The sequence below is a fragment of the Adiantum capillus-veneris genome, unplaced genomic scaffold (genome assembly GCF_014529385.1).
Source record: "Adiantum capillus-veneris isolate H3 unplaced genomic scaffold, ASM1452938v2 Hic_scaffold_257, whole genome shotgun sequence".
Classification (NCBI taxonomy): Eukaryota; Viridiplantae; Streptophyta; class Polypodiopsida; order Polypodiales; family Pteridaceae; genus Adiantum; species Adiantum capillus-veneris.
Genome location: NW_028221389.1, coordinates 355,537 through 367,625, shown reverse-complemented (window position 1 = coordinate 367,625; position 12,089 = coordinate 355,537). Strand labels below are relative to the sequence as shown.

General features: G+C 41.6%; 1 pseudogene; it reads right to left on the bottom strand.

Moving 5' to 3' along the window:
• Positions 1 to 7,730: 7,730 nt before the first annotated feature.
• On the bottom strand, positions 7,731 to 8,356 carry LOC147417387 (uncharacterized; annotated as a pseudogene).
• Between the last annotated feature and the right edge of the window lie 3,733 nt (positions 8,357 to 12,089).

Genomic DNA, 12,089 nt, shown 5'->3' with positions numbered 1-12,089 from the left:
ATACAAAACCTAGAAAAGCTTCAAAAATCTTAGATGTCACATCTATTCATGCAACCAACCCGACACAGAACTGGCCCCCGACAAATCTTTATTTGCTAGTATCTTGACATCCAAAGTTCCAAACGACAATCTGAAAAGACCAGCAGGCTCCATAAATCAAGCACTACACACCCATAGCTCCAAAATGACTTGGACTACCTGGAATCACCTACTCTGTCCGTCTCAGATTTGCAAATACCTTCAACTTTGAATAGCCATGGCTTTCGCTTTGTAGCTCCGTTTGATGAGCCATCTGGACTTGCTCCTCTAGCACTTCAAGCTCTACATCTTTGAGCTAGAAACCATCACCTTGAGCCTCCTTCACCTACCACCTTTTCCGGCCCATCTTGTAGCCTTTAGGGTCTAAAAACCCACATAAAGCATATATCTCTGCTGCCACCTAAGGATCTTCCCATATGTTCTAGCCCTCTGCCATGCATCTATAAGCATACACATCACTGCCTATGTCCTCTGCTAGGGTTGTCACACTTTGGGTGCACCAACACCTACCAATGAAGACAAACTCCACACAATTGACAGACAACACACCATCATGATTTTACCCGTTTTTAGCAATCTTATAGTACACACCTCTCTCTCTTTCTCCCTCACACACAAATGGCCCGGGGGGCACACACAACTCACACAATTGGCACCAAAAACTTTTAGCAAGGAAATGCAAGAAGGGGGAAAGGGGAAGCACAAGATTTGGCTATGGTTTGCTCCAATTATGACAAAAACACCGCTTACAAACACCATAAGACCTGCTACCATCAGCTCCATCGGTACGACCTCAAAGAGCATAATTTTTTTTTGGCAACCCTCAACTTCACACATTATGTCTATTTACAAGGCGGACATTGACGAAGCTCTTCACCGACCAATGCACTACTTTCTCAAACAACGCCCAATGTTGAAAATTGATGATGATTTTAGTCTTCCACTTTACTTCACTTGTATGTTTGTACCCCAACATTAGATAAGATCCACAAGGAGTTTATCGGATTGGTCTCATAAGTGATTTCGGCATTTTGAAGACGTTAAATATATCATTTCAGTTCATTTCTCTCTCTCTCTCTCTCTCTCTCTCTCTCTCTCTCTCTCTCTCTACTTTCGTTATCCCTCTCTTTAACCTCTCTCTCTCTCTGTCTCTCTCTCTCTCTCTCTCTCTCTCTACTTTCTTTATATGTCTCTTTAACTTCTCTCTCTCTCTCTCTCTCTCTCTCTCTCTCTCTCTCTTTCTCTCTCTCTCTCACACACACACACATTGTGTGTGTGTGCACGCGCACGCGTGTGTGTGTGTGTGTGTGTGTGAGAGAGAGAGAGAGAGAGAGAGAGAGAGAGAGAGAGAGAGAGAGAGAGAGAGAGAGAGAGAAAGAGGGGAAGGGAATATAAGAGAGAGGAGAGGGAGGGAGCATACCTCGCTCTCCCTCATCTCCTCGTGTGTGTGTGTGTGTGTGTGTGTGTGAGAGAGAGAGAGAGAGAGAGAGAGAGAGAGAGAGAGGGGGGGGGGGGGGGGGGTGGGAGAAAGGTATACCTATTGTGCAGAGAGCACCGAAACTCAGATATACAGATCTGAGTTTCTGGTGCTCTCAAATTATTTTTAAGGGTCGGCGTCGCTATGAATGTCACTATAAGCGTCTCTGTGAGCGTCTCTATAGTCTTTGTTACATAGCGACGCCTATAGCGAGGCCGAGCTTTTCCCCATCTGAGCGTCGCACTATGAGCGTCGCTACATTAAAGACGTCTTGTAGTGCTTGTGTTTTACTTGAAATCGGGGAATCTTGCTGGGTTGTGATATCATTGTGGAAACTCATGACATTTTTCAAAAAACTACCCTACAATATCTACTGCCTCTCACCTCATCCCATCTTATCTGGGGAGCAAAAATATGGTCCCGCAAGAGCAGATCTTTGGGAAAAATGTCTCCAAAGTTGATAGAGGAAAAGTGTCTACAACCAATAACAAGGAGGTGGATCATCCCCACTTTATGCAAGGACACCTAGTGGTAGGCAACCACCCAACCCAAGACTTTGTTTAAACCTAGTGTGGGGAGTAACATTCCATCATCTTCAAAAAATCCAAAACCAGCAGAGAAAGTCAAGAGAGTGGTAGATGGGGATGGTTTCATAGCTGCTACCTGGGAATTATTTAAATCAAGGGGCTTCTCCTTGGGGTATATCTCACATAATTATTATGAAGCCCTCATGGAGGACATGCCATCTCATGAAACCTCAGTAGCCATAGAAAACATCATGGAAACCCATGAGTTAGCCAAGAAACAAAAATATCCAACAATGAAACCGACCCATGAGGCATTCATCTAGAAGTGCATATGCAAGAAACAAATAGTGAGGAGGAAACACACATGGTTCATAACAGTATGAAGTTTGCAACCTTTAATGTAAAAGGGTAGAATGACCCCTCAAGGTTGCACAATTTTAATAAGTGGATGTTTTCTAGTCAGATTGATGTGTATTTAGTTCAAGAGCATAAAAGGAAAGACAAGGCAAGGCAACTTATGCACTATAGAGGTATGGAGTGCTTCTATGGAGGAAAGAAAGGGGGATTCCCCGGAGCTTACTTGCATTAAGACATCTCTTCATCCCATCTGGATTCTGGATCATCCAAATGGTCAATGCTCAGTTTTTCAGATATCCACTCAATGGGGCAAAATGATGTTGATTAATGTCTATGCAGACAATAACCCTAGACTTAGGGGTGATCTTTGGCAATGGATAGTAGGCTTGTAGCTATCTCATTGAATTATGGCTTGGGACTTTAACATGGTATGTGCAAGGCAGGATATCACCTCTACTGGCTCTCTTATTAACAAGCTAGAGAGTAATTCTAGGGAGAGAATGGTGAGTGCAGGTAATTTACAGGATGCTTGGCTAGAAACTACATACCAAAACCAAGGATTTACCTTCCATTCACAATCTCATCTGTCTTCTTGGTCCTGGCTTGAAAGAATTTATTTTTGTTCTACTCACTGGCTGCCTACTGATGATGATTTGGTTGTTGATTATAAAATGCTCCATGACAGACCACATCCCTCGTGTCTTTTCCTTATCTGATGTGCTTAATTTTGAGTTTAATAATGTTGGTCTCCAACATTCACTTATGGTAAATAACTCTTTGTTGAGGCATCCTATGTTCAAGCTATTTATGAGTAGACTTATGCAGCAAATTAAAAGATATGTTGAGACTGACCTTGTTTATGCATGTCTTTTCTTGACTGATTAAATGCAACATTGCATAAAAAATGTGGAAAAGCATGTAGCTAATCAGAAACATTAGAGATTCATAGATGCCTCAGAGTTCATAAAACAGATTGTCTCAAGGGATGTATCTACAATTATTGAAGAAGAATTGGGAACCCTAGCTGCTGATGCAAGAAGAATCATTAACGAATTTGACTCAAAAATGGCCATCAAGGAAAGGTTTCTACGTAGTCAGTTCTAAGCATTCGCTTTCGTGAGCGTTGGCAGGTTGAATTTTTTTTTGGGATAGCTCTTAAAGCTTAGTCTACCCAGATTTTTGATTCAGGTTCATTTTGACCTCCATTAAATGGTGTTGCTGAGAGGAAAAAGAAGTCTCTTATGAAGATGGCACAATGTATGGTCAAAAGTCAAGCTTTACCACATTCATGTTGGCTCGAGACTGTCATGTGTGCCACTTATGTACTCAGCAAGTGTCCTACAAAAGCATTGTAGTCTATGACTCCATATGAAGCATGGCATGATAGAAAGCCATCTATTGAGCACATGCATGTTTTTGGCTGTTTGGCGTATGCTTTGGTGCCACAAATATAGCGTAGAAAATTGGATGATAAGGCTATCAAATGTATTTTTGTGGTTATAGTGCTGAAAGAAAAGGTTACAAGTTGTATCATCCACAAACAAAGCATTATGTTCAACCCTTACTGTCATGTACCAGAGACAACAATGTAAGCTCACAAGACATTTATGACACTTTGTTGCCTCTTTTTAGTGGTGGAAGTTCAAATGTAAACTCCAATGAGGCAAATGTATAGCCTATGGGGGTTTCAAAAAGTGTTATACATCATCCTATTACCGATGCAGATGTACATGATGTACTTGATGAGGAAAGGGTTGACAATGAGCAGGATAGAGGTATTGCCAAAATGGCTGGTGCATACATTGCATGATAGTAAATTGGATGCACCTTTGTCTAGTCGCACTTGTTCAGGCTCTCGCCATGCATCTTATGCATCAGATTGTTATGCTTTGGCTGTGTCTAGCTTACATTATGTTGAGGAACCTCTGTCTTTTGATGAAGCACATAATTAAAAAAATTGGATGGCTGCCATGCAATCAGAATATGATGCACTTATAGAAAATGACACATGGACTTTATGTGATTTTCCTCCTGGAAAAAAGGCAATTGGAACAAAGTGAGTTTACAAGTTAAAACACAAGCCGGATGGTGAGATTGATCGCTATAAGGCTCAACTTGTTGCAAAGAGTTATGCACAGCAAAAAGGTATAGATTATGAAGAGACTTTTGTTCCCAATTGTTGTATGACCACTGTGCATTTTGTATGTGCATTTGGCAACTCATTTTGGTTGGGATGTACATCAATCCGACATTGTTACTGCTTTGTTGAATGGTGACATATTTGAGGAAATTTATGTAACGCAGCCTCGCGGTTTTGTCAGGAAAGGACAAGAGAATAAGGTGTGAAAATGTAGCAAAGCTTTGTATGGATTGAAGCAATCTCCTCGTGCTTGGTATGAGAAGGCTGACACTCTCTTGGTCAAACAAGGCTTTTGTAACAGTCCAATAGAAAGCACATTGTATGTCAAGCATGAGGGCAATGTACTTCTCATGCTTGTTCTTTATGTGGATGATTTGCTGATCATTGATCCCAATGAGGCACATATTGCTGAATTCGAGGCTGATTTGAATGCTACTTTCAAAATGAAAGATTTGGGGTTGTTGCATCATTACTTGGGCATACAGTTTAAGCAGTGTGATGGTGGTATTGCCTTGTGTCAAAGAAGCTACATAGAGACATTGCTATGTAAGTTTGGACTTGAGGATTGCAAACCTATTGCCACTCCCATGGAAGCTGGTTTGAAGTTAAGTCTACATGATGTTGGTGATCTTGTTGATGTCACTCTTTACCAAATTGTTGTTGGCTGCCTCATTTATGTATGCAACACGAGGTTGGATATTCAGTTTGCAGTCTCACAGGTCAGCAGATTGATGCATATCCCAGGGTCTAAGCATTGGTAGTACTTCAGAAAGATTTTCCACTACTTGAGTGGCACTTTATATCTTGGCTAGTTTTATCCCAAGGGGGGATCATTTAGGCCAGACTTACATGATTTTTCGAACTCAAATTGGGCTGGTTGTTTTGACACGCAGGTGTTCACAAGTGGTTTTTATTTCATGCTTGGCAGTTCACGTACATCATGGTTGAGAAAGAAGAAATTTACTGTGGCCACTTCTAGTTGTGAGGCTTAGTATAGGGCAGTCTTGACAACTACGGTTGACTCTGTATGGCTCAGATGCATTATCGCCGATTTGGGTGTTGGACAGGACACTGCCAACACTATCTTGCTTCCACAACTCTGAGGTATATTGAGATTGTATAAAAATGTAAACTATATAATTCCTACATACAGCCCTAGAAAGAGATCTAAAAGTATCCAAGTTATCAAGGTGCTACCCAAACTTTTATGCATCTTATCCAATGGTTGATTTTTTGGCATAATATAGAGAAGGTATGTGGTATTGACAAGCCTTATGTGGAGCTCCTAAGGCCTATTGACACCAAAAAATTTATATAGAGCCCAGGGCACCTTCATTAATATGCAAATCCCTAGCTGACGCAGCATCAACTTGTTGCACAGGCACAGAGCCTTCATCTTTCACGAGGAAGGCATTGTCTTTGAGGATGCGGCTCCTGATCTTGGGCTGTCGCCTAGTCAATCATTGCTTCTCATTATAATAAGTTGTTGGTGATGATGATATACTCGGTTGCTCATGACGTTGCAAGAGATCCTCTTGATCTGTTGACCTTTTGCGTATACCTGCAAGTGTCTGCCTAAGGTTGGACATGGTGAAGGGATATTGGAGGCGCACAACAACCTTGACGATGACAATGTGAGTAGGAAGCACCGATGGGCAATATTGCAACAAACTGCTCAAGTTTTATGCCACAAAATGAAAATGGCCGCACGGCCTCCTTTTATAACCTAAACCCTACCTGCTACCGCTAATTACTTTCCAGGTAAATGCGTTCAAACAGTAGGGGCTACAAAAAGATGTTGGTTGATGTCGTAAGCTAGTAGACAAACAAAATAGTTTAACCAATTTACTAGAGAAAAGGCACAAGTAACAGGGGCTGCAAAAAGATGTTGGGCCCAAATGCGTACACGTTTGCATGGAGCGGCATTTATTTTGGTTCCAAAATTTCAACTACATAGTCAAGGCTCTAACAGAGAGGTCATGGGAGACTTTGAAAACGGTATGCAAACAATTGCTCTCAGGTGACAAGGATAGAGAAGCTTTCCAACAATGTGTTGATTATGCTAATAGAGAAGGTAGGTTTAGAGATCCGTGCCATATTGAAGCATCAAGAAGCACTGAGCTCTAGCGTGCTGGAAAGAATCTGGGGGAGAAAAAGTGAAACTTCAACACATGGCCCCTTGGGGTGACCATCTTTATCATTTGATCATGCTCCTATGGTAGTAGCCCAATAGGCCTCTTTTTTTTTCTCTTTTGGAGGGGACGGGGGTTGCCTCTTTTTTTCGTTGTTGGGACCCCTCCTTGGCCCTTCCAAATCCACACTTCCATTGTGTGGTTTGCTTACCTAGTCTACCCTTCGTCTTAATATATCTTGTACACAAACTTTTTGTATGAAGTATACTGCAATTTGATTGTTATTTGGCATTGTGCACTCTTAATTTGTGGATGAAGCACGCCAACGATCACCTTGCCAAACTCTTATGTTCTAGGTCCGAGAGCTTCAATCTTGGCATGTCCAAACACAATTGTTGTATGCGAAGTAGAGTTTTTTGCATGGTCGATATCTAGCCATTACATTAATCTGAGCATTAAAAACGTGTTTCGTCGCTCTGAAACCTCAAAACCTGCTTTGCCTCATGGAAAGCGAAGGACCCATGTGGGATGCATGTTTCATGGAGGCATGATAATCTACAGTAACGTTTTCCCTTGATGAAAAAGACGTATGCTACGTGGGACAACAATATGGAAATTTTCCACGTAAAATCAATATTCAAGAGAACGTTTCGGTGGGACCACTTAATTAATGGATGTTAATAAAGAAAATTATATAAACAGGATCATCTTAATTAAGAGAAGCCTGAGGAAACGCGAGCCAAATTCTATTACCATAATCTCATCTAAAGCTGGGTGTCCATTAAGTGAAAAAACTGCAATTGGAGAAATTAAATATTGGAATTTCAATCAGGGATAGAAACTACGTCGACAAGGCAAGTAATGCCATTAATTGATCCAAGGCAAGTAATGCCATTAATTTGATCCAAGTCAAAGTAATGCCATTAATTTAATACAAGTCAAAGTAAGCTTTTATACATGATTAATTTGTCAGCAGCACGTGAAGGCCTCCTTAAGAACCAAAACCTAGCTCCATATATGCAATACAATTAATAGCTATTTTATTTCCTTCTAGTACTTTAGCTGCAGCAATTAACGAGCTTGATTCTAATTGGACCTTCCGGCGTCAATGCGACCCGTTCAATGATCCGGCGAACATCTTTATGCTGGCCTTGCTCAGACGTTGCTGATGAGCCATCTTCATGTGTCGCTTGATCTGCTTGGATCCAATTGCTGTACTGGGCAGCTTGTTGACGTTGGCCATGGCGTGATGCTGTTGATGATCATCAGAGCCAGCACGACATCGTTGCTTGTATAGCTTTTGCAGCTTGGAATTCGCAATATTATTGACCTCGCTTATAAAGCTCAAGAAGATGGACGCCACCTCCATGTCCGTCAGGATACCATAATCCTTACTTAATATAGAGCTCGGGGCGCCTTCATTAATATGCAGATCCCTAGCTGACGCATCATCGACGTCTTGTTGCACAGGCGCAGAGCCTTCATCTTTCGCGAGGAAGGCATTGTCTTTGAGGATGCGGCTCCTGAGCTTGGGCTGTCGCCTAGTCAGCCGTTGCTTCTCATTATAATAAGGCGCTGCTGGTGATGATGATATACTCGGTTGCTGATCATGACGTTGCAAGAGATCCTCTTGATCTGCAGACCTTTTGCGTATACCTGCAAGCGTCTGCCTAAGGTTGGCCATGGTGGAGGGATATTGGAGACGACAATCTGAGTAGGAAGCACCGACCTGCAACTGCTCGAGTTTTATGCCACAAAATGGAAATGGCCGCACGGCCTCCTTTTATAACCCTAAACCCTCCTTTTAGCACGGCTATTGCTAATTGCTTTCCGCGTAAACTTTGCTTTTTATGATACTGGAAAATGCCTTCTAGAAACATTAACGCGGCGCAAACTCCTCCGCTAGCCATTCTTATGCTTTTTTTAAAAGTAAAGCGTGTCGTTAAAGTTAGAGCCAAATTAGACAATGCCACACTAAAACTCTATGGTTAGACAGTGTTCGGGAAAAATCATTTTTCCAAACATACAAAATTCCTTTCTTTCATTTTGTCAAGAGGAAATTTTAGAAAGTTAGGTTGTTTTTTTCGGGTTTTTACACTATTTTTTCTCTATTTCGGGGCGGTATTTCTCCTTTCCCCCCTGCCCTCAACCGGCATTTTTGAAATTGAAAACGGCACCATATTAAGCTGAGACACATTTTTTTCCGAACGCTGATAGTTAGGCATGGCAGCATTCTTGGCCATTTAGTGTCCAACTATGGTATCATCACTTATTGAGATAAAATGTTGGTTATCATAAATCTTTTCAAGTTGGCAAGCCCATGAGTTGTACAAGTTTTCATTCGCCATCATAAGTACTCCCGAGACTTTTCTACATGTGTCCTAAGATAGATCGGCCCTTATATCAATTACTAGTTGCAACGTGGCTTTTGAGAAGCTCAAATCTGCATTGGTGACACTCCTATTCTGAAAGCACCTCAATGGAGTGGGGTAACATCTTTCATACACATATTGATGTCAGTGACTATGCCACTGGCTACATCTTGGCCCAGCTTGTTGACGAAATCTAGTTTCTTTCTATTGCATATGCTAGCCAAAAATTGAACCTCGCTGAGAAAAATCACACGACCATGGAACGCGAGGGGCTATCAATGTAGGTAGAGAAGTTTTAACGCCATTTGCTTGCAAATTATTTTTTCTTGCTCATCAACCATCAAGCACAAACAATGCAACATGGGTAGGATAGTGTGTTGGTTTATAATTTTGCTAGAATTCAATCTTGAGGTGGCGGTCAAGAAGAGGAAAGCACCAACACGTAGACCACTTTTCTAAATTAACCTCAGGGCAGGATCCCATCCGGGTGAATGATGACCTTCCCGTTCTTTACTCTTTTCCATTGAATGGGTTCCAGAATGGACCAAGAACATTGTGATGCTCCTCACCACTACTACTATACCTCCCAGTTTCAATAAACATGCACCATGATTCTTAAGAGAGCGCTATGCTTACCAGCTAATAGCAGGCCATTTGTATTAGAAGGATGATGAATTGATCCTTAAAAGAGTGTCATGCCCCAACAAGTATTCTCTCCTTGTGCACCATTCCCATAGGTTTCCATGTGGGCAACACCTAGCCCCAAACCCATGACTAGGGTGCTTTAATTCCAAGGTCTATGGTGGCCCACATGAGACAAGATGTGATAGACTTTGTCCATGCTTGCACCCATTGAAAATACAACAAATTTTGCAAACACTCAACATTGTATCATATCACCCTATGGGATTGCCAAAATTATATGGGATACGTATTTAGAGCGTATCTACCATTATCTCGAGGATAACATGGTTAATGTGAATCAATTGAAATCCAAAAGCACAATCATAGAGTCGAGGAAATACCACATTCTTAGAGAATAATTATGCTGGCAATTGTTTGGTTGCAAACTTCGAGATATGTGCCCTTGAAACTTCGTATCTATAAGTTCTAAAAAGTGCCTAGAGGGAGAAAGAGCATGCTATTTATTTATCACGATCACTAGAAGCCTAGAAGGTGCACCATTCTTGCACTAGGCTTGTGGTGGTCCACCCTTCACATGGACTCACATGATTATATAGCATCATTGGTGTAGCTAAAATAAGGAGCACGCAAGGCCATGTGCATCTACCAGTGCATGTGCCAAGGTGAAAAAGCAAGTACGAAGATCAGGTACAACTAGGGCTATCCAGGGATGCATGTCTTTATTGGTTTTTAGGCCAGGAAGCTCTATTTGGGGCTAATCAAGAGGGCTACTCAAGATGTTCATAATGCATTGATTATGTAGCAAAAGGTGGTCTTCAAGATGTTCTCTAGGTTGGTTCCTAGATGGCTCATCAATCTACAAGGTGTATGATCTTGCATTAAAGGGGAAACTGCTTTGTAGATCCTCACAGGATTGCACGGATGATGATCAGGGCATATGTGAATCAATAGGACTAAAGTGTTTGATTTATGGATCATGTCGATCTTTTCACATCTACAATCCGAACCGGGACGGTAAACATAGGAGCAATTGAAGTTTTGTCAAGGACCGCTTCTACACCATTTTGACTACCTTGGTATATGTGCCATTGTATGTTTTCTCAAGTCTTCAGTGTTTACAGAGGGTGTATAAGGTATTTGAAGCTAGTCAAAAGTGACAACTCATCAATCAAGGCTACAAGCACCAAGATATTGTGACGGGAAGTTGGCAGTTAGCAATCTAGCAATGAGGTTGCAAGCAAGTGAATTTATCCCATTTTGGGAACTTTTGTTAAATGCCTTTTGGTTTTCAACTTGCAATTGCAATGGGGTTCTAAAAATGGAAAGTCGACAAAGTAGAGTTTTCACTACGGCTTTACAAGAGGTCCATCTGACTCTAAAGCTGAAAGTTATTGTGGTTCAAAGTACTACAAAAAAAATGGTTTTCTTTTGAAAATTTTACGGATTCCAATAACCCATGGGGGGATCTCTCATGGAAGTGGCACATGGTGGAAAAAATCCCACGTACGAGTGTTGGGGATGAGGTGTTAGGGTACTTATACGGGGAGATGGTCTTCATTGAGAAAGGGAAGAGAGAGGAGTTATGGCTCGTTCCCCCTTTTCCATTTCATGGGCATTGTGTTTGGTGTTGCATGCATGCACATGAGCCGCATTGATCAGTGATGGTGGCATTTCCAAGTGGCTCCGCTCGATGTAAACGGTAGCTTGGTAGGGGTCAATTCACACAGGGTGGGCATTGGGATCTCCAATATGTACCACCAAGTAATGAAATCTTCTTCCGAAAGCCCCTAAGGCCACACAGCCTTCAAGATGAAGCATAGGTTGGGGAAAGGCCTTCTCTTGGTCTATGCCCAAAACCCTAGTGTTGCAACATCCTTGCAAGTTACAAACCATATGTAACTACATTCGGAAACATCCTCTGTATACAAACACCCGGCAGCTTCCTTGCAAAGAGGAGAATGTTGTTTAAATGTATCATCTTCATAGATTTTGTGGAGTTGCTTGCCTTCTTATGGCCCTATATGGGAGATTTAGCAGCCTCCTTAGGCAAAGTACTCTTGCCCCAACCATTGATTGCCCAACTAGGGAACAAAGTGTGTATTATGTGGCAAAGCTGACAAGCAAACGGCTGAAACTAGTAGAAAGCTTCAATTTTTCTAGTTCGAAATAGCTAAAGTATACTTCTTAATCTAAGATTTTTTTTGCTACATTACTCAAGGCTTTAAATAGTTACTTTGACATGGTAACTACAAACTCTATATTTTTTTCTAGATAGCAATCCTAATCATCCTAGTCACTCGTCTAAAATAAAATCCAAGAAGAATTGAAAGATTTGAAGGAATCCTTCAATCACATACTATACCTCCCTTGTCCTCTACCATGTATGTGCCCACCCCCCGC